The sequence below is a fragment of the Aquarana catesbeiana genome, linkage group LG08 (assembly GCF_042186555.1).
Source record: "Aquarana catesbeiana isolate 2022-GZ linkage group LG08, ASM4218655v1, whole genome shotgun sequence".
Taxonomy (NCBI): domain Eukaryota; kingdom Metazoa; phylum Chordata; class Amphibia; order Anura; family Ranidae; genus Aquarana; species Aquarana catesbeiana.
The window spans coordinates 100,970,962-100,994,987 of record NC_133331.1 but is presented as its reverse complement, the minus strand read 5'-3'; positions in this window follow the sequence as shown (position 1 = coordinate 100,994,987).

Genomic DNA, 24,026 nt, shown 5'->3' with positions numbered 1-24,026 from the left:
TAGAACCCTGCCCCCCCCCCCCCCCCTTCCCTTTACTTAAGTCCACCAAACACCCTAGGCCCATGTGACCTGGGGGCCCGGGTCACTTTCTGCATGTTACATGGAGGGGGTGAGCTCCTCACCGGCAAGAGGGTGACTGCATCCCCTAGCCACCACTGGCCTCAACCCAACCAGGGCTGCACTATTTTACTTCAGGATCCTGTATCCCTCAGTGTGTACTCCGCATGAAATGTACCTATCCAGCACTGAGGCCTAACCATGTTCAGTCACAACTCACACTCTCACAGATAGCAGGCATCCACTTGATTCACCATAATTCAGCCTGAGGCTTGGTACACCTCCATTTTATTTGTAGTTGAGGTAGTCAATCACCAACAGTTTTTGGTAAGGAATAATCTCCAACACAGCAATATACAACTGTCAGGACCGGAATCACCTGCTGGTGCCACTATGGTTTCCAGAGGGAAAGGTTTTAGTTCCATTGTCCACTAGCAGGCGTCGCCCAGCAGCCAGCAGATCTCATTAATGAATTTTCACCTGATGGTGGCTGCTGGGAGGGTACTTAAGTTCTCCCCTATTAAGTGCCTCTCGCTCCAGTGTATTGCTGCTGCTGGGTCGTGTTTGCCATAGATTCTGCCCTGCATCTTCTACCCTCTTTCCTGCTCTCCTTGTATCTGATCCCAGAGCAAGAGCTCTGCAAGTCTACAGCATGAAAATTCAGCCACGGTGACCCCTGTGGTGGAATGACTATTGCACAACATAACTGAACCAGAACTTTCAGTAGACTTGCAGAATGTTTGAAAAGAAAGTTGATCTGGAGTCATGCAATGTGGACTTGCTGCAATTGTGCAACAAACTTGTGAAGCCTGGCAAGTCTAGCAATAGCTTAGCAAGCCATTTTCAAACTTGCAGCTCAATTGCTTGCTATCTGGGCCATAGCTTGTAGGCGCTATAACGTTTACACAAACCAATATACACTTATTGGGATTTAAAAAAAAAGACATTTAGCAGAATACATTTTGCCCTCAATTTATGAAGAAATTAGATTTTTTGATTGGATATGTTTTATAACAAAGGTAGAAAAAAATCTTTTTTTTTTCTTCAAACTTTTATGTTCTTTCTTGTTTATACAATAAAAAATAAAAAACCCAGTGGTGATAAAATACCCCCAAAAGAAAGCTCTATTTGTGTGAATAAACTATATTGTGTGTATTGTGTATTGTACACTGTATTGTGTGTACACTATAATACACTATATTGTATGTATACACCGCTCCTACAGCCCTGCAAAGATGCTGCTTACAGGACTTTTTTTACCGTCCTCCAAGCGCACCGCTCCAGTGTGAAAGCAGTTGGGCACATCTGCATTTCCATCAACCTGCTGAATACAAACTAATTTCCACACAGACTTTATAAAGGATCCTGCTAGGAGGAAAATGAATCCACTTTCTGGGAGGATTTAAGAACTCCTGTCCTAAAGGGGCAGTGAATTCACCCCTGCCTACAAGCAAGACCTCACTTGTTGAGTGAAGTTTTACTTCAAGGAGATTATACAATCAGATTGTAATGTGTGTCATGCCAGACCTAACTTTCTACTTCTGGCATAAAACTTTGTAAAACATCTTCCAGGCAGACGCATTAAAATAATTTTTCAGTTTGCATTTTTTGTACTGCATTATGTGTTTTGTCTGCAGTTCAGGAAAAGCTGAGCAAAGAGAATCTCTTGTCTTTTACATTAACCCTCCCACAAATATCAGCCTCCTAAGTCAGACATTTATTTTGATGTGAAATTTAGAAATAAATATACACAAAAATGAAGAATGAAAAATGCTTTCAGCTTGTCAAAGGACACTAATAAATGAGAATCTTCCCTCCTGCGACTTCTCTCTTCTTTCTAGCTGATTCCTTCTATTTCTATTACCAAACTGTCACCTCTCTGTGCTCCCAGACACCTCTGTCTCCGGCTTATCCATGAGATACAGCAAGTATCATGCTTATCGCAGTGACAAGGAAAAGCTCAGACATCCAGGTACAACCCCGTGTGCACTTCCCGTATGTTTGTAGGTCAAACCCAGCTAATGACAACTGGCGGGACTCCTGCCAAATGCTGCAAGTTCCCAACATCTAAGAGAAGAAACATATTTTTAATTATAAATCAACCATGGAGAATAGGCTACATGCCTTTTCAATTCCCTTTACTACAAATTTAATAGAACACTTGCAATTTTCTGTCACTTTGAAGAATCTCATCTGGGCATCAGTTTTGGAATGGGATCTGATCGCTGTGTGGCAAATTTACTTTGACACAAATGGCTCAGGTTCAAGATGATGCGAGTTATAATACTAGGAAATAAGGTATAACATTCTATAAGTAGGTAAAAAGTGTTCATGGGTTTCCTCTGAGGTCTCAAGATATACACAGCATTACAAGGCCGCTATGTAGCAGTCTTCTACTATTAACTTATATGGAAATAATTCGATTTTTTGTCTGGAAGAAAGGAAATAACCCATTTTTTATCATCATAACATGATTTCATAACATATTAGCATTAAAGTGATTCTAAACTTTTTTAAAGGGCTCGTTCAGATGCAATCATTTATTTATTTATTTTATAAATCAGATTTTATTTTTATTTTTATTTTCCTTTTACATAACAAACATATACATATAAGCAAAATAAACAAAAAAAAAAAAAAAAAAGGAAAAAAAAAAAAGAAAAACCCCACAACAAGAAATCCTCTTTTCCCTTCCTCTCCTCTCTCTCTTCCTCTCTTTTCCTTACTGCTCAGTTAAGCTGATAAAACTTTAAAGTGTTACTAAACCTAAAAACGTTTTTTACCTTAATGCATTGTTTGCATTAAGGTGAAAACAATTTTTAGGCACTGTGAGGCCTTCAGGCGTGGGGAGCTGAGCGCTCGTGAGATTCTCTCCCGAAATGACTGAGATCTTCTCCACTGGCAGAGATATGGTACTTTCCACCGTGTCGAACTGGGCCCCTAAGTATATCAGGTGCTGGACTGGATCTAAATGTTTTTTTCCAGGTTTAGGAGCCAACCAAATTCGGTCAGTGTGGAGATAACCTGCTCCATGTGGACCAACAGCTGCTCCTTGTCTTGGGACAGCAACAGGAGGTCTTCGAGGTGGTACTAGTTTATTCCTTTTGTTCTGATGAGGGCCACCACGGCAAAAAGAACTTTCAAGAAAACTCGAGGTGAGGTTGTCAGCTCGAAAGGGAGGCAGGTGAACTTTAGATGCTCTTGCCCGACTTGAAACCGGAGGTATTTGCAGAATTCCTCTGCCTCAGGCACGTGGAAGTAAGCATCTTTTAAGTCGATTGAGATCAGCCAATCGCCTGGCTGCACGGTTTGTTGGATGGTAAACAGAGTCTCCATTTTGAATCTTTCATGTTTTATAAACTTGTTTCGGTAAGTTAGGTCTATCACTGTGCGCCACAAATTGTTTTTCTTCTGAACTAAAAAGAGAGGGGGGTATACCCCCGGAACTCTTCGTCACCACGCACCACGGCCTCTTGTACTATTAACGAATCCACGTAGGACAGTAGCACCTGCTTCGTTTCTTCTGACTAGGGATGCACCGTTACCATTTTTTTTACGAGTACCGATTTTTTTTAGTACTCATCGATACCAATTACCAATACCTACCGCAACTGTTTTGTTTTCACTTCAGCTGTCAGCAATGGTACAAAGCATTAAAAAGTTATTTACAATTGAAATAAATAGTTTTTTTTTTTTTTTTTATTTTGCGCTTTTTCATTGTGAAATGTGTAAATATATGTTAATATATATGTGTAAAAATATTCACTAACAAAGCAAACAAAAAAAAGTTTTAATTGTTTATCGTTTATAAAATAGATCTGGGGGGAGGAGTACTTGTGAAGGACCATGTGTGGCCTATGGAGACTGTCATGATGGTCCAGTAGTCCGAGATTGAGGCCACCCAGACATCCCAGAAGAGAAGCAGACGCGCACCTACCCGACCCGCCTGAGCGGACCCAACTCAAAAAGACTTAGCTGGCTCTCATCCACTGGACGCCTGGCTCTTGGTGGGCTTCTGGAAGGATGCCTGCCCTCTGCTCCAATTCCTTCTGAAGTATCGGCTGGGCCTAGAGGAGCGTGCTTCCCTTGAAAGCTCAGTACTATGTCTTCTGTGCTGGGTCCTCTTCTGCCTGAACGGACTCCTATCCTGAGGCAGGAAGCTTGACTTTCCAACCATAGCCTGGGCTATGGCGCTATCAAGCTTGTTGCCGAACAATGAGGACCCCTCAAAGGGAACCCTACACCAGGCTTGTTTGGATACTGGGTCGGCAACCCAAGGGCGCAACCACAAGGCCCGCTTAGCCGTGACCGAGGACAGCATAGTCCGGGCCAACAGGTGGATAAGGTCGATTGAAGCCTCCCCCAGGAAAGCCACTGCCAACTTCAGCTCCTGGATTGCCGAGCCCCTGGCCAGTTCTTTTGAGACTCCTCTGAGCACAGAGTCTACGTTCTCAGTCCAAGCCTCCATGGCTTTGGACATGGCCGCATGGGCCAAAGTGGGTTTGCAAGCCATACCGGCTAACCCGTAAATCCCTTTCAGGTCTTGGTCTATTCTCCTCTCAAGCCCATCTTTGAAGGATACCACATCTTCCAAGGGAAGAGTGACGTGCTTGGCCAGTCACATCAGAACTGCGTCTACGAGGGGAGTGTTTTCCAGATGTTTCACTTCCTCAGCCTTGAAGGGATATAACCTGGAGGTTTTATTTGACATAGATGTCTTCTTATCTACCTTGCTCCATTCCTCGTCAATAATATCCTTTAATTCAGAAATGAGTGGAAAATTGGAACGCTCCTTCCCCAGATGCTTAAAAAACTTCTTCTGCTCAGCCGGGAGAGCGGAAACATCTTCCCACTTAAGGGCCTTTTTGACTGCTTTAATTAGTGGGGAAACCAAGGTGAAGTCGAATCCTCCGACAAACTCATCTCCTACCATCTCACTGTCCGAGGAAACAGGAGAGGCATCATAAGGCTGGGATGGGCCCGGAACCTCCTGGGCCTCGTCAATCAGGGAGCCAGATAGAGTGGTGAACTGGCTTCGCATGCGGGTTGTACCCCACACCTTTAGGAATTGCTACTAGGGATGAGCCGAACACCCCACAGTTCGGTTTGCACCAGAACCTGTGAACAGGCCGAAAGTTCGCGCAAACTTTAGAACCCCATTAAAGTCTATGGGACTCGAACGTTCGAAATCAAAAGTGCTAATTTTAAAGGCTAATATGCAAGTTATTGTCCTAAAAAGGGTTTGGGGGTTATCATACCTGGGGGGTGTCTATAGTATGCCTGTAAAGTAGCTTGTGTTTCCCGTGCTTAGAACAGTCCCTGCACAAAATGAAATTTTTAAAGCAATAAAAGTAATTTAAAACTGCTTGCGGCTTTAACCACTTCCGGATCGCCGCACGACGATGTATGTCCAAACTTTGAAGGGGGATACCGTTGTTATGGCAGCAGCTAGCTGCCATAACCCCAGCATCCCCATTTTCGTGCGGCGGCCGGCTTTCTGATAAAAGTGGTCCCTGCGGTGGATTTGCCACAAGATCACTTTTATCGGTGGTAGGAGAGGGCCGCCCCCCCTCCCGCCGCGATCTGGTGCCCTCCGCCGCTTACCGGAGCCGCCGGTAGAGGCGGAGGTGATCGCATCCATCTCCGTCCTGTGCCTGGAGATGAGTGAGGCTAAGATGGCGCCCACTCATCTCCATGACACTGCTGGGCGGAAGCGACGTCAAAACGTCACTTCCGCCCACGCCTCTTAAAGGCATATTTTTTAAATGACTTTTTTTTTTATTGCATTTTAGTGTAAATATGAGATCTGAGGTCTTTTTGACACCAGACCTCATATTTAAGAGGACCTGTCATGCTTTTTTCTATTACAAGGGATGTTTACATTCCCTGTAATAGGAATAAAAGTGACACATTTTTTTTTTTTTTTAAACAATGTAAAAAAAAATAAAATAATGTAAAATAAATAATAAAAATTAAAAAAAAAATTTTTAAAACCCCCCGAACGCATAAGTGAGTAGAGCCCACATATGAAAACGGTGGTCAAACCAAACATGTGAGGTATTGCCACGACCGGTAGAGCGAGACCAATAATTCTAGCCCTAGACCTCCTCTGTAATGCAAAACATGCAACCTGTAGAATTTTTAAAAACGTCACCTATGGAGATTTTTGAGGGTAAAAGTTTGACGCCATTCCACGAGCGGCGCAATTTTGAAGTGTGACATGTTGGGTATCAATTTACTTGGCGTAAAATTATATTCAACAATATAAAAAAAATTGGGCTAACTTTACTGTTGTCTTATTTTTTTATTCAAAAAAGTGATATTTTCCCAAAAAAGTGCGCTTATAAGACCGCTGCGCAAATACAGTGCATAAAAAAGTATTGCAACGACCGCCATTTTATTCTCTAGTTTGGGGGTTCTACGTAATTTTCTAGCAAAAAAACCTGTTTTAAACATGTAAACACCTAACATCCAAAACGAGGCTGGTCCTTTAGTGGCTAATGTAATGTCCCGGGAAAATATGGATGAAAATCAGTGAGACAAAAGGCATGGGTACCCCCCCCCCCATTCCGTTACCAGGCCCTTTGTGTCTTGTATGGATATTAAGGGGAAACCCGCACCCAAATTAAAAAAAGGAAAGGTGTGGGGCCCCCAGGACCTATATACTCTGTACAGCAGTATACAGGCGGTGCAAACAAGACAGGGACTGTAGGTTTGTTGTTAAGTAGAATCTGTTTGTAAATTTGAACTGGTACATTTTTAAAGTGTAGCTCCAGCCAAAAAATCTATTTTTAAGCTTTTTTTAAAACATAGGGAAGGGTTATCACTCCTGTAACATTTGTTTTGCTGTCTGTGCACCTCTTCAGAATATTTCACCTCACTTTCTGTCCCAATGACAAATGTTTTTTGAAAATTTGGGGTTTTTAGTGAAACAAGGATTGGTGATAAAGCATCAGTGAAGAGGAGACAGGTTTTTCCCATATTAACTCTTACAGGAGAGAATTTTCCTTCCTAGGGGTAGATTTTATCTCACTTCCTGTTGTCTCCTTCCGTTTGCAAGTAGGAGTCGTTTGTAAGTTGGATGTTTGAAAGTAGGGGCCTGCCCTATATACTCTGCAGAAATTGGGGCCTTAGGTGTTGGTGTTGCCACAACACTGTAAGCCCTCACAGTTACTCTTGGTGGGCGCAGGAACGGGCCCTGCTGTGAAATATTAGATCAAGAATTGTAATTGCATGCCATTGTTGAACAGTGGTAGAAAAATTGGGCCTTTGGTGGTGGTGGAGGTGGAGGTGGTGGTGGTGGTGCTGGTGCCACAACACTGTAAGTCCTCACAGTTACTCTTGGCGGGAGCTGGAATGGGCCCTGCTGTGAAATATTATATTAAGAATTGTAATTACATGCACCTGTTGAACAGGGGCAGAAAAATTGGGCCTTTGGTGGTGGTGATGTTGACACAACACTGTAAGCCCTCACAGTTACTCTTGGTGGGCGCAGGAATGGGCCCTGCTGTGAAATATTAGATTAAGAATTGTAATTGCATGTCCCTGTTGAACAGTGGCAGAAAAATTGGGCCTTAGGCACTGGTGTCACAACACTGCAACCCCTCACAGATGCTATAGTTGGAGCGCAGGAATGAGCCCTGCTGCAAAGTATTGCATTCAAAATTGTAACTATACGCCCTTGTTAAACAGGGGCTGAAAATGTGGTCCTTGGGCACTGGTGCTGGTGCCACAACACTGCAACCCCTCACAGATACTCTAGTTGGAGCGCAGGAATGAGCCCTGCTGCAAAGTATTGCATCAAAAATTGTAATTAAAACGCCCCTGTTAAACAGGGGCTGAAAAATTGGGCCTTGGCCACTGGTGGCGGTGCCCAGAACCAAAAATGTTCTTACAAGCTATCAGCATGAAAATTGAGGAGGAAGAGGATTGTCACTCAGCATAACAGGATAGTAACTCAGCATCAGCATAGGCAGTCTTGAAGGGATATCACATAAAAAAAAATCAATCAGTTACATCAGCATCAGATGCTTGGTAGCTGGTGATCCAAGACTGATTCATTTTTATGAAGGTCAGCCGATCGACCGATTCGGTGGACAGGCGCACCCTGTGATCGGTTACAAAGCCTCCAGCAGCACTGAATGTGCGTTCCGAAAGAATGCTGGATGCAGGACAGGCCAGTAGCTCAATTGCATACTGTGCAAGCTCTGGACAGTGATCCATCCTCAAGACCCAGTAACCCAGAGGATTTTCGGTGGGAAAGGTGTCCAAGTCTGATCTTGCCCCTAGGTAATCCTGTACCATGTGAATCAGACGCTGGCGATGGTTGCTGGAACTGATCAGACCTTGGGGCTGCGGACTAAAAAATTATCTGACCGCATCGGTCAGGCGGCCACCTTCTCCACCGCTTCTTCTGTGGCTGACCGAAGCCTCAGCAACACGTTGTCCAAGAGGACCATGAAATTGTAACCTCCCAGACTCTGGAAACGTGTTACACAAACCTTTCTGCAAGGCCTCCCAAAGATGTTTCATCCTCTGCTCCCTCTGTGATGGCAAGATAAGATCCGCAACCTTACCCTTGTAACGTGGATCAAGGAGGGTTGCCAGCCAGTAATCATCCCTCCCCTTGATACCATGAATATGAGGATCCTTCCGCAGGCTTAGCAGGATCAGGGAGGCCATGCAGCGTAGGTTTTCTGAGGCATTCGGTCCAGAGTCCTCTGGGTCACTAAGGACGACATGATCCGCAGCCACCTCCTCCCAGCCACGTACAAGTCCATGGGTTTCTTCGGACTGTAAAAAAATCCCTTGAAGACTGCTGCTGATGCTGAGTGCCAGGCTCCACCTCCATGCTGACACAATCCACCTCCTCCTCCTCGTCCTCTTCCTGTGTGATCGGCGGGCACGCAGGAACACTGTCTGAATAAAGGTGGCCTTGAGAGGTAAGGAAGTCCTCCTCTTTCTCCCTCTGTTCTGCCTCAAGTGCCCTGTCCATTATTCCACGCAGCATGTGCTCCAACAGGTGGACAAGAGGGACAGTGTCACTGATGCATGCACTGTCACTGCTCACTATCCTTGTGGCCTCCTCAAATGGTGACAGGACAGTGCATGCATCCCTGATCATAGCCCACTGGCGTGGGGAAAAAAAAAACAAGGTCCCCTGACCCTGTCCTGGTGCCATAGTCGCACAGGTACTCTTTGATGGCCCTCTGCTGCGTGTGCAGCCGCTGCAGCATTGCCAACGTTGAGTTCCACCTGGTGGGCATGTTACAGATTAGGCGGTTCTTGGGCAGGTTAAATTCCTTTTGGAGGTTAGCCAGCCAAGCACTGGCATTATATGACCTGCGGAAATGCACACAGACTTTCCTGGCCTGCCTCAGGACATCCTGTAAGCCCCGGTACCTGTCCAAGAACCGCTGCACCACCAAGTTAAGAACGTGTGCCAAACAGGGCACATGGGTCAATTGGCCCTGTCGGAGGGCGGAGAGGAGGTTGGTGCCATTGTCGCAGACCACCATACCTAGCTTAAGCTGGCGTGGCATCAAGCACCTCTGAACCTGCCCCTGCAGAGCTGACAGAATCTCTGCCCCAGTGTGGCTCCTGTCCCCCAAACACACCAGCTCAAGCACCGCATGGCATCTTTTTGCCTGCGTGCTTGCGTAGCCCCTTGAAAGCCTACGGAGCACCGCTGGTTCCGAGGACAAATCAGCATAGGAAGAGGCCATGGAGGAAGAAGAAGAGGAGGGGGTGGAAGAGAGAGGTGTGGCAGAATTACCACTAGTAGAATTTTGGAGGCGTGGTGGCAGAACAACCTCCAACACTACTGCACCCTGTCCTGCATCCTTCTCAGCTGCCAGAAGAGTCACCCAGTGCGCAGTGAAAGATAGGTAACGTCCCTGTCCATGCCTGCTGGACCATGAGTCAGTGGTAATATGCACCTTACCGCTGACCGTCCTGTCGAGCGAGGCCAAGCCATTGCCTTCCACATGCCAGTAGAGAGCCGGAATTGCCTTCCGTGAGAAAAAGTGGTGTTTGTGAACCTGCCACTGAGGAACTGCACATTCCACAAATTCACGGAAGGGGGCAGAGTCTACCAACTGAAAAGGCAGTAGTTGAAGTGCTAGCAATTTAGCCAAGCTAGCATTCAACCGCTGGGCATATGGATGGCTGGGAGCGAACTTCTTTCGGCGGTGCAGCAGCTGGGGCAGGGAAATTTGCCTGGTACAATCTGACGTCGGTGTACCGATAGCAGATTGCCCGTAAGTACTTGGCTGTGACACACCTAATTCTACACCTTCATACCTCTCAGTGTAGGTTTCAGAGAGGACTGAAGGTATAGTGGGGTTGGAGATCCCAGCTGATGAGGAGCAAGGAGAGGTCCGCTTTGTTCTTTGGTGTGGGTCTTTTAGGTACGCTTGCCAATGAACTGCATGGCAGGTCGACATATGTCTGGTCAAGCATGTGGTGCCCAAGCGGGTGATGTTTTGGCCAAACAAGATACGCTTGAGACATATGTTGCAAATAGCAACGGTGGGATCTGATGCACTCCTCTCAAAAAAAGCCCACACCAAAGAACTTTTGGAATAATGCGCAGAGACAGCAGCGCCCTGCACATGCGGAGCTCTGCGGTGTGATGCAGTCGGTGTGCTGCCCTTAAGCTGGCCCCTGGAGGGCATTCTGCCTCGTTGCAGATGTGCCTCCTCCTCCTCTCTCCTATCAGGCACCCACGTGGAGTCAGTGTCTTCCTCATCATCCCCTCCCTCCTCATCACTGGAGCAAAGCTGGCAGTATGCTGCAGCTGGGGGAACATGACTGCCAGAATGCTGTCCTTCTTGGGCACCCCCTCTCTCTGGGCTCACGTTACTGCCTTCCTCTAGCTGGGTACCATCATCGGAGCCCTCAAAACGCTGGCCATCCTCCTGGAGCATGTACCCAACACTGTGGTCAAACAGTTCGGAGGACTCTTCAGGAGGACATGGTGGGGCTAGGGAAGGAGTGACTGATGCCATTGAGCCGAGGGAAGAGGACGCGTTGGCAGCAGCTTTGCCAGACAAAGTACCCTGAGCCTGGGTGAGAGAGGATGAGGAGGATGAGGACGCTTTGGTCATCCACTCTACCAAGTCTTCCGCATGTTGCGGCTCAACACGGCCAGCTGCCGAAAAAAAGGACAAGCGTGTCCCACGTCCACGTGCTGATGAGGATGCACCGTCTCCACGACCAGCACTGTTGCCTCTAGATGCAGAGCCTGCTTGCCCTCTTTTATTGGCTTGTGACTGTCTACCTCTCCTTGTTTGCATTCCAGACATACTAATGGCCTGCAGTGAGCTGTAGCTGCACAAAGATGGGATGTATATATATACTGATACTGCAGCTAGCAGAATCAACTGCCTGCCTGTAGTATTATTAGTATGTGAACACCAGCAATTGTCTTCAGGTAGCTTTAGGTGCACACTGTGCAGAGGGTGCAGTACACTAATGCCCCGTACACACGGTCAGACATTGATCGGACATTCCGACAACAAAATCCTAGGATTTTTTTCTGACGGATGTTGGCTCAAACTTGTCTTGCATACACACGGTCACACAAAGTTGTCGGAAAATCCGATCATTCTGAACTCGGTGATGTAAAACACGTACGTCGGGACTATAAACGGGGCATTAGCCAATAGCTTTCATGTCTTTATTTATTCTGAGAATGCGTGGCACTTTGTGCGTCGGATTTGTGTACGCACGATCAGAATTTCCGACAACGGATTTTGTTGTCGGAAAATTTTATAGCCTGCTCTCAAACTTTGTATGTCGGAAAATCTGATGGAAAATGTGTGATGAAGCCCACACACAGTCAGAATTTCCAACAACAAGGTCCTATCACACATTTTCCGACAGAAAATCCGACCGTGTGTACAGGGCATTACTGTAAATACTGCATCTGCTTGCCTGTGGTACTAAAAAGATTAGAAGAACACCACCAATTTTCTTCAGGTAGCTTTAGGTGCACACTGTGCAGAGGATGCAGTACACTAACTGTAAAACTGCAGCTGCCTGCCTGTGGTACTAATAGGATCAGAAGACCACCAATTTTCTTCAGGTAGCTTTAGGTGCATAATGTGCAGAGGACACAGTACACTAACTGTAAATACTGTAGCTGCCTGCCTGTGGTACGAATAGGATCAGAAGAACACCAGCAATTGTCTTCAGGTAGCTTTAGGTGCACACTGTGCAGAGGACACAGTACACTAACTGTAAATACTGCAGCTGCCTGCCTGTGGTATTAATAGGATCAGAACAACAGCAATTGTCTTCAGGTAGCTTTAGGTGCACACTGTGCAGAGGAAACAGTACACTAATGCCCTGTACACACGGTCGGATTTTCCGACGGAAAATGTGTGATCGGAGCTTGCTGTCGGAAATTCCGACCGGGTGTGGGCTCCATCAGACTTTTTCCATCAAATTTTCCGACACACAAAGTTTGAGAGCAGGCTATAAATTTTTCCGACAGCAAAATCCGATTGCGTCAATTCCGATCGTGTGTGGACAATTCCAACACACAAAGTGCCACGCATGCTCACAATAAATTCCGAGATGGAACTGCTCGGTCTGGTAAAATTAGTGTTCGGAATGGCTATAGCACTTTCGTCACGCTGCAATGTTTTAAATTGTTTAATGCAATGCACTCTCTTCTTCTTTATAATGCTAGAAGAATTAAGTAGTTTTGCTGCTCATATGCACACAGAGTTCTCACAAACTTCTTTCTTTATTATTTCTCGTGATTTCATCAATATAATATTTTTATTTGTCACACCTCTAGAAAAAATAATCTTTTTGGGATGTTTTTAGATTAAATAATTTTTTTTAGGAATTTTTGAAAGCCTGATCTTGTGTTTTATGTATCTTTTTTTTTTACTCCAGAATATTTTTTGGTGTGTTTTGTGTGTCAAGTTACCACAACACCATTATTATCTTGTATTATTTATTAATCTCAAGGAGATTGTTTGGTGTTGGTGTCTCTTGGTAATTTGACGTTGTATTTTTGAAATGTACCTGTCTCCTCACAAACAAACTGCCCTTTTTGAAGGAAAACACACATAGGCAAGTATAATTGAAAAAAAAATTCCTTTATTAAGGGCTCATAACCAAACAAAGAGGGAGGCAACGCTGGATAAACTGCAGAGCTTGGCAAAGCCTTTGGCCCCCAGGGCACACATCAATTATTTTACTGCAAAATTGGTGGCCTGAGGAGTCCATATATAAGGGAGTACAATCTGGTCCAGAAGTCCAAGAGATCATGAACAGCAGCAGATGACATGTATGTTCCCAGGCTGTGGTCATACAAGAGCCTGCATCTTTTGCCAGACCAGACTGAACCAAGGCCATCACTCTCTGGTCTTCCTTACACGCTTCCTTCCCGGCTGTGGCTCTGGTGATGGAGGTGTGGCAGGAGGAGGAGTAGGACCTGGAGGAGGAGGAGGAGGACCATGGGTGAGCTCACAAATGTGGCTTTGGCATGTGAGTTGGCCCCTCAACCCCTTATGTAGTGTTTCTAAAATGAGAAACTCACATAAGAGGCGTTGGCCCTCCTCCATTTGCAGCATTTTGCATGCTGTTAGGTCAGCAAAATCCTCTTCAACACTGTGGGGTGTTCTGAGGGCCTTAGTAGCCTTCCAAGATAGGCTAATTGCTGCCTCCTCCAGGTTACTCCTCTTCCTGACACTTTTTCTTTGAAGGGGGAGGGGAGGGACCTGGGTATTGGGCAGCCTACTTGGCCCGGCCACCTCCTGGCTGAGACTTTCCTATGTATGAAAAAGGGACATCGTTTTAGTTTTTGGTTCATCAATCACAATCATAAATTAGTACTCCAAACTAACATATATTTACCATCATTAATTTGACAACCAGAAATATTTTGAAGAATGCTATACCTGGCTCAAGCTGGGCTCCTCCACATGTTGCTGCCTGGAAGGCCCAGGTTGGACGTCAGAAGCCTCAGCTGAGGTGGAAGGAAGCGTGGAAGGAAGACTGGAGAGTGCTGGCCTGGTTTCAACCTGACCTGCCAGAAAATGCAGTTTGTCATAGTACCACAGCCTGGGGACATAAATGTCATCTGCTGCTCCTGATCTCTGGAAATCCTGGACCTTCTTGCGCTCCCTTAGATAAGTTTTCCTCATGCCACCAATTAGGGCCTTCAAATAGGTAATGTCTGCCGTGGGGATCACCGGCTTCACAAATTCCAGCAATTTATCCAGCGCTGCCTTCCTCTTTGTTTGATTCTTATAATGTGGGTGGTTTACTTGCAACAGACAGGGCAGCTCCCTGAACATATCAATGAATATGGTGATAAAGTCCTGATCCTTCAATATATTAATTTTCTCTGCAAGACACAACACAAGACAAACCCTAATGTCAGGCTAAACTCTCCTAATCTTGTCCCAATATTGGCCTCAATCTCTAAGCAGTATAGGCCCAAGTTTAAATGCTACCTTAGTTATCACGATCGGCGCTTCCTATACTCCTTCCTCGGCTCACAGATCGTATGTATGACGCACACGTGTTACGCTTTATATACACTGCGCATGCGTAAAACTCCGCCCTCCCCTGACGTTCTTCCTAGTCTATTCCCTGCACCTTCTCGTTCAGCGCAGTGGGGAAGAGCACATGGCGGAGACACAGCAGGTGCGTGCGAATTACAGCAACGAGGAGGAGGAGGAGGAAAGCCCGGAGCCAGAAACGTCACGATCCCGGAGGAGACGATTTAAGGCATCGAATATCTCCTTTGTGGAGATGTTGGAGATGGTGGACATCTTGAAAAGGGCTGACTATGATGGGAAGTATGGACCTTACCCCAACCCCAATGTCAGAAAGGCCAAGATCATGGCGAAAGTTTTGAAGAGTCTGCACAGAAATTTTGGGGTACGACGATCCAAAGATCAACTCAGGAAATGGTGGTTGGACCTCAAATTAAGGGAGCACGATCAGTATAGAAGGATCAGGAGAGTGCTGCAAAAGAGTAAGTAGTTGTCCTGTGTTCCTATTCTTTATTTTTATGACGTTCGTGCTGCTCCATGTGCTTTTCTTTACTGTTGTACAGTTTAAAATGGCAACTTTCATGTTCATGGACACATTATTCGTTCGTAGGAAACATTGTTCATTCGGCCAATAAAGCACCATGTTTTGTCCAGATGAATTTCAATACATTTTTTCTGGCCCACTTCTCTTAAAATAATTTTGGTGTCTAGATGGGTTTGTAACTAGAATGAAATGCAAACTAGATTCTGTGTAAGGATAGGACACTCAGCAGCTGTTTGCACATCTGGACGCTGGAGCACTAGTGTGGGACACCAGAACACCCTTTTTATTAGGGGGCCCACACCGGTGCTCCAGTGTATACTATAGGGGTGTCTCCATCTGTGAAGCTTGTACAAAACAGGTAAGTATTCAAGCTTGAGAAAGTGAAATATTTATTCATCTTGGAACTCTGCCAAAGTAGATAATTGTACCCCACTTCCAAGCAATGTTTCATATTCCTTTTTCTGCCATCAAATATCTGTGTGTTAAGTATTTTTTTTTACATAGGGGAGAAAAGACTCGGAGGACACCATTCATCAGAGGAGACAACAGACCCCCCACCTCATGAAGAAGTGGAAATCCCCCAAAGCCAACCAGAGGAGGAGGAGGGAGACGTGGTGGAAATTGTCACCACAACAGGTGAGTGTCTGCGACCACACGCTCAGGTAAGAGATGGATGCCTGCATACTTATAATACATGGTATGTTTTTTATCTATATTTTTAGGTGATCGTGATGTTGTGGATGAAGGTCATTTCACCAGTGAAAGTGCCCAGATCCTGATCGGGGAGATCATGGGGTGTAATAGGGACTTGGAAAACATCAAGCAAAACATCAATGATGTTCAAAACAAAATGAAGAACATCATTGATGTTTTAGGGAGAGTTTAAAACCCCTCGAAATCCCTAATTTTTTCTGCTGTTTTTTCCAGAAAATTTTTCAACCATTTTGGGACATATTCTCGAAAAGCCAAATTTTGAAGATGCACACAGTGTGTCAACATGTGCTATCTGCCATCACAGGAGATCAATGTATGCGTTTTGTGGGTGCAACCCCTTCCTCAATAATAAAGTAGCTGAGAGGAAGGGGTTGCACCCACAAAACACGTCCCTTGATCCCCCATGATGGCAGCTAGCACATGTTGACATTCGGCAATTTGTGTGCATCTTCAAAATTTGGCTTTTCAAGGGGTGACTTCACCCCATATGAACGCAATATCAAACACAGTTTATAAATACTCATGTCTGATATTGCCTTCAATTTCTACAAAAGTTGAACTTTGTACGTTCCAGATTTGTGTATTTCTTGTTGGTTTTAAACATGCCTGTTTTACCTTAAAAAGGACATTTCTACTTTTAATGTCACCTAAAAATTGTTATACAACAAACATGTTGGTTTGTTTTAAAAACCTTTTATAAATGCACATATGATTGTGCTTTGATTAAAAAGATTGAGATTCAACAATGCGTGGCTTCTTCTTTCAATGCTCAAAAGCATTTTTGTGTTGTAAAATTGGTGTTTTCAGTGACAATGGGTGTTATTTACTAAAGGCAAATCCACTTTGCACTACAAGTGCAGTTTCTGTGCAGTCTCAAATGCACTTGTAGTACAAAGTGTATTTTCCTTTAGTAAATAACACCCAACAGTGATTTATAATTTTACACAATCGCGCCATTTTAGGACTCCCAAAATTTCAGTCAGAGTCAGCTAAAAGAAAGACAAGCAGTAAATCAAATCAAATATTTGTTCAGTTTAAAATATTATTTTATTTAAAAAATGTCTTAGACATTGTCTGGCATATTGATGGCCCCCATACCCGCAAAGTATTCCATGTATCTTAGACGGACCTCGCGGGCACTCTGGGGGGACCAGCCAGGATGGCCAGCTTCAAGCGCCCTCAGGGTTGGTTCATTGAGATTAATAATTCCGGCTTCAGGCCCAACTGAGCCAGCATAGTTCACAGAATTTCTCCTTAAAAAGTTGTGGAGAACACAGCAAGCCAGGATGATGTGATTGAGTTTATACTCCGCCATGTGTATCGGTGTAAGAAATAGGCAGAACCGGCTGACCATTATTCCAAACATGTTCTCCACCACTCTTCTGGCTCTGGCCAGCCGGTAATTAAAAACCCTCTAGTCCGAGGTGAGGGTCCTCATAGGGAATGGCCGCATAAGATGGTCCCCCAGCGCAAACGCTTCATCCGCAACGAAGACGAATAGGAGACCTTCCGCATTGTCTTCTGGAGGTGGCAGGTCCAAGCTGCCATTCTGGAGACGCCTGTAGAACTCTGTGTGGGCGATGACTCCACCATCTGACATCCGGCCATTCTTCCCCACGTCCACATACAGGAACTCGTATATAGCCGACACCACCGCCAACATCACAATACTATTGAACCCCTTGTAGTTGTAATAGTAGGATCCCGAGTCGGGTAGTGGGACGATGTGGATGTGTTTCCTATCAATTGCCCCTCCGCAGTTAGGAAAGTCCCACCGCTGGGCAAAGTGGGAGACCACAGTCTGCCATTTCTGTGGGTTGGAAGGAAACTGTGGAGTCAAACAAGAAAAAAAAATTAATCATTTTGCACATAAACATGGAAAGCAGATTAGACACAAACATTCTTGGCCAACATCAGTATAACATTTATTTTAGGGAGTATTTAAAGACAAAGGTACTGTATATGGTCCACCTATCAGATCCCCCCCCCCCCTCTCATTTAAAACATTTTAGGGGGGGCAGTGTTTTGGACAGGTAACTCTCTCCACTTCATTGAGAGATGAATGCCTAAATAATGTGTATTACTTTGGCCAGCCCCTCCTTACTTTACACTATTGGCAGCCCACTGGACAGGTAAGAAGTGATATAATACAAAGAGATAAATACACACTGTACACATTTTAAAACATTTTTACATTCTGCTATTTTTTACATTCTGCTATTATCAAGATAATAATAGGATACAAAAACTTTAAACAATACCATTTGAAAATATTCAGGCAGGCCCTTGCACTACATGCTTTGGTGAATTCATCCATAAATCTGACCACAAAAGAGGTAGGTATAGTGTGTATGGGTTTGGTAAAGCCAGCAGATAGAGGATTGGTATGAGCTGAGTTAGCAGTTGGGGGGAGGGAGGGTTCCAAATGATTTTGGAACCCAAAAAACAAAGCCTCCGGCACTCTGCCTGAATTTAAAGCACACAATTTTCAACATTTTAGGGGGTGTTTAGGGTAAAGCACTACTATGGAGCTGACAAAATACATTGTTAAGTGACTAGACGAGGTGAATATAGACGCAGGAGAGCATGCTGGGGAGGAAAGTGAAGGCAAATATGTATGAAGGACAAAAATAATTACATAAAAATCCAGAATGCATGAGGACAAAGGGCACATTCACAGCATATTACAATCATGGTAATTAGGGAATGAGGAAAGAAATACAATATATTATCAAACATTAAATACAATAAAATGTGATGTTAAAGGATAAAAATCTTACCTTAATATACTCCTTCTGCAGGACCTGGATGATGGCAGAACAGGTCTCTGGGATAATGATCCCCAGAGCCTGGGGGTAGATGCCTGTCGAGAACTTGAGGTCCGGCAGGCTTCTCCCCGTCGCCAAGTACCGCAGGGTGGCGACTAGCCTCTGCTCCGGAGTGATGGCTTGCCTTATGCAGGTATCCTGCCTGCTGATATAGGGGGTCAGCAAAGCAAACAAACGGTGAAATACGGGGTCCGTCATCCTGAGAAAGTTCCTGAAATCGTCAGGATTATTCTCACGGATGTAACGGAGCAAAGGCATGTGACAGAACTGGTCACGCTAGAGCAACCAATTCTTGGTCCATGAACTCCTCCCCACCCTGTTCATGGACTGGGCTTTTGTCAAAGTAAGGACCCCAACACCAAGCCCCTGCACAGCACGAACTCTACGATGAGTACGTATACGCAACATGGCTAGAAAACGGTCGGCTGCTCAGAACGAAGTAACAGAATGCACTGAAGAACAGCAAGGCCTGTGAAGAGTGACCTGAAAATCAGTAACGAACAAACAAGAACACAATGTCAAGTCAATGGTAACTCGCTGCACGCACTGAAGAACAGATACAAACCCACAAGCACAAACTGAACAGCAGAAATACGATCTGAAAACCACGAGTCTAAAAAAGCGCGAATCGTCTCTCACCAAACTTTTACTAACACAAGATTAGCAAAAGAAGCCCAAAGGGTGCTGCGCTTAGTACTGAACTGCCCTTTTATAGTCTCGTTGTGCGTGGTGGACGTCACCACATTCCTGGCGTTCGGAAATTCCGACAACTTTGTGCGACCTTGTGTATGCAAAACAAGTTTGAGCCGACATCTGTCGGAAAAAAATCCATGGATTTTGTTGTCGGAATGTCCAATCAATGTCCAACCGTGTGTACGGGGCATAACTGTAAATACTGCAGCTGCCTGCCTGTGGTACTAATAAGATCAGAAGAACACCGCCAATTTTCTTCAGGTAGCTTTAGGTGCACACTGTGCAGAGGACACAGTACACTAACTGTAAATACTGCAGCTGCCTGCCTGTGGTATTAATAGTATCAGAACAACAGCAAATTTCTTCAGGTAGCTTTAGGTGCACACTTTGTAGAGGACACAGTACACTAACTGTAAAAACTGCAGCTGCCTGCCTGTGGTACTAATAGGGTCAGAAGAACACCACCAATTTTCTTCCGGTAGCTTTAGGTGCACACTGTGCAGAGGACTCAGTACACTAACTGTAAATACTGCAGCTGCCTGCCTGTGGTATTAATAGGATCAGAACAACAGCAATTGTCTTCAGGTAGCTTTAGGTGCACACTGTGCAGAGGACGCACTACACTGACTGGAAATACTGCAGCTGCCTCCCTGTGGTACTAATAGGATCAGAAGAACACCAGCAATTTTCTTCAGGTAGCTTTAGGTGCACACTGTGCAGAGGACACAGTACACTAACAGTAAATACTGCAGCTGCCTGCCTGTGGTATTAATAAGATCAGAACAACAGCAATTGTCTTCAGGTAGCTTTAGGTGCACACTGTGCAGAGGACACAGTACGCTAACTGTAAATACTGCAGCTGCCTGCCTGTGGTACTAATAGGATCAGAAGAACACCACCAATTTTCTTCAGGTAGCTTTAGATGCACACTGTGCAGAGGACACAGTACACTAACTGTAAATACTGCAGCTGCCTGCCTGTGGTACTAATAGGATCAGAAGAAAACCACCAATTTCCTTCATGTAGCTTTAGGTGCACACTGTGCAGAGGACACAGTACACTAACCATAAATACTGTAGCTGCCTGCCTGTGGTACTAATAGGATCAGAAGAACACCAGCAATTTTCTTCAGGTAGTTTTAGATGCACACTGTGCAGAGGACACAGTACACTAACTGTAAATACTGCAGCTGCCTGCCTGTGGTATTAATAGGATCAGAACAACAGCAATTGTCTTCAGGTAGCTTTAGGTGCACACTGTGCAGAGGTCGCACTACACTAACTGGAAATACTGCAGCTGCCTCCCTGTGGTACTAATAGGATCAGGAGAACACCAGCAATTGTCTTCAGGTAGCTTTAGGTGCACACTGTGCAGAGGACACAGTACACTAACTGTAAATACTGCAGCTGCCTGCCTGTGGTATTAATAGGATCAGAACAACAGCAATTGTCTTCAGGTAGCTTTAGGTGCACACTGTGCAGAGGACACAGCGCACTAACTGTAAATACTGCAGCTGCCTGTATTAATAGGATCAGAACAACAGCAATTGTCTTCAGGTAGCTTTAGGTGCACACTGTGCAGAGTACGCACTGCACTAGCTGTAAATACTGCAGCTGCCTGCCTGTGGTACTAATAGGATCAGAAGAAAACCACCAACTTCCTTCAGGTAGCTTTAGGTGCACACTGTGCAGAGGACACAGTACACTAACCATAAATACTGCAGCTGCCCGTCTGTGGTACTAATAGGATCAGAAGAATACCACCAATTGTCTTCAGGTAGCTTTAGGTGCACACTGTGCAGAGGACGCACTGCACTAGCTGTAAATACTGCAGCTGCCTGCCTGTGGTACTAATAGGATCAGAAGAAAACCACCAACTTCCTTCAGGTAGCTTTAGGTGCACACTGTGCAGAGGACACAGTACACTAACCATAAATACTGTAGCTGCCTGCCTGTGGTACTAATAGGATCAGAAGAACACCAGCAATTTTCTTCAGGTAGTTTTAGGTGCACACTGGGCAGAGGACACAGTACACTAACTGTAAATACTGTAGCTGCCTGCCTGTGGTACTAATAGGATCAGAAGAACACCAACAATTTTCTTCAGGTAGCTGTAAATACTGTAAAAACACCTGCCTGCCTGTCAGTAGGAAGAGAATAACAGAAATGGATCTAGCTAAACTGAATACTATATATATATATATATATATATATATATATATATATATATATATATATATATATATATATATATATATATATATATATATATATGTGTATATATATATATATATATATATATATATACACACACACACACACACACACACACAACAACTAGGATGCATATATATATATATATACATATATAAATTGGAATCTGCCTGCTGTCTCTGTGTGTGTGTGTCTCTGGTATGTGTCAGCTCATCCACATCTTCCACCGTTAACTGAAATTGGAATCTGCCTGCTGTCTCTGTGTGTGTGTGTGTCTCTGGTATGTGTCAGCTCATCCACATCTTCCACCGTTAACTGAAATTGGAATCTGCCTGCTGTCTCTGTGTGTGTGTGTGTCTCTGGTATGTGTCAGCTCATCCACATCTTCCACCGTTAACTGAAATTGGAATCTGCCTGCTGTCTCTGTGTGTGTGTGTCTCTGGTATGTGTCAGCTCATCCACATCTTCCACCGTTAACTGAAATTGGAATCTGCCTGCTGTCTCTGTGTGTGTGTGTCTCTGGTATGTGTCAGCTCATCCACATCTTCCACCGTTAACTGAAATTGGAATCTGCCTGCTGTCTCTGTGTGTGTGTGTGTCTCTGGTATGTGTCAGCTCATCCACATCTTCCACCGTTAACTGAAATTGGAATCTGCCTGCTGTCTCTGTGTGTGTGTGTCTCTGGTATGTGTCAGCTCATCCACATCTTCCACCGTTAACTGAAATTGGAATCTGCCTGCTGTCTCTGTGTGTGTGTGTCTCTGGTATGTGTCAGCTCATCCACATCTTCCACCGTTAACTGAAATTGGAATCTGCCTGCTGTCTCTGTGTGTGTGTGTCTCTGGTATGTGTCAGCTCATCCACATCTTCCACCGTTAACTGAAATTGGAATCTGCCTGCTGTCTCTGTGTGTGTGTCTCTGGTATGTGTCAGCTCATCCACATCTTCCACCGTTAACTGAAATTGGAATCTGCCTGCTGTCTCTGTGTGTGTGTGTCTCTGGTATGTGTCAGCTCATCCACATCTTCCACCGTTAACTGAAATTGGAATCTGCCTGCTGTCTCTGTGTGTGTGTGTCTCTGGTATGTGTCAGCTCATCCACATCTTCCACCGTTAACTGAAATTGGAATCTGCCTGCTGTCTCTGTGTGTGTGTGTCTCTGGTATGTGTCAGCTCATCCACATCTTCCACCGTTAACTGAAATTGGAATCTGCCTGCTGTCTCTGTGTGTGTGTGTCTCTGGTATGTGGCCTTCTCTATCTGTTGCCCTGTGCGAACAACCATGACATTATTTGTTTTTCTGGACTGTCTTACCTAAGTTTTATGTGTTGATCTTGTCTTGGCCTCTTGCTATTCTGACTTTTGAAGCAAAAAGTTCACTTTGATTGCCAGGCACTCTTATAGTCACTCATGATTAATTAACAAACTTCAACCCCACCCCTATAACAGTATATATTTGAGCATCCTTAAGGGGTCAGCACATTGCTGGGGGGTGCACATTGCAGGGGCTTCTATCCTTAAGGCTTCTATCTCTAAGTGATTCTTTCTACAAGTGATATGCACTTCATTCTCTGCATTTCAGCGATTGCACGAAGCAAACAATTACAGCAATCTGCACTGGAAAGCAGCTAACAGACTACAGGTGACCCTGTCTCTCTCTTAAGCTCTCCTTCCACTCTGTAACATGCACTCTCTACCACTACTTCTGACACTCCTGACCTCTCTCCTCAAACTCTCTTACCTTCACCCCCCCTCTCCACCCGCCTGCTTATACATATCACCCTGCCTTCTGTCTTCCCCCTACTACTGCTCTTACCAACTCTCGCTCATTCTACATCCATACACTGATAAAACCTCCAGTACTCTGAAACATGCCCCTTCACATAAATCACAGTCCCACATTACCTCCCTCACCCTCCTGCTTCTCCTAATCTCTGGTGACATATCCCCAAACCCTGGGCCACCATCATCTGTCATTGCCCATTGCTCCCATCCCCCTACACCCTCTGGCAGGAGCCGCAACCCACAGAACTTGGTCTCTATTCCTCTTTCCAATACCAGCCCCCCCTTTTCCTGTGCCCTGTGGAATGCACGTTCTGTCTGCAACAAACTCACCGCCCTCCACGACCTCTTCATCACAAATTCCTTTAACCTACTTGCCATTACTGAAACCTGGCTTCATGAATCGGATACTATTTCTCCTGCTTCCCTCTCCCATGGGGGCCTTCTCTGGACTCACTCCCCCAGACCAAGTGGACGGAAGGGAGGTGGAGTGGGAATCCTTCTAGCTCCATGCAGCACCTATCAGGTTCTTCACCCACCTCCCTCTCTGATACTCTCCTCTTTTGAGGCACACTGCATTCGTCTTTTCTCTCCCATTTCTCTAAGAATTGCTGTCATCTACCGGCCCCCTGGACCGGTATCAGCCTTTCTTGATGACTTCTCTGCCTGGCTA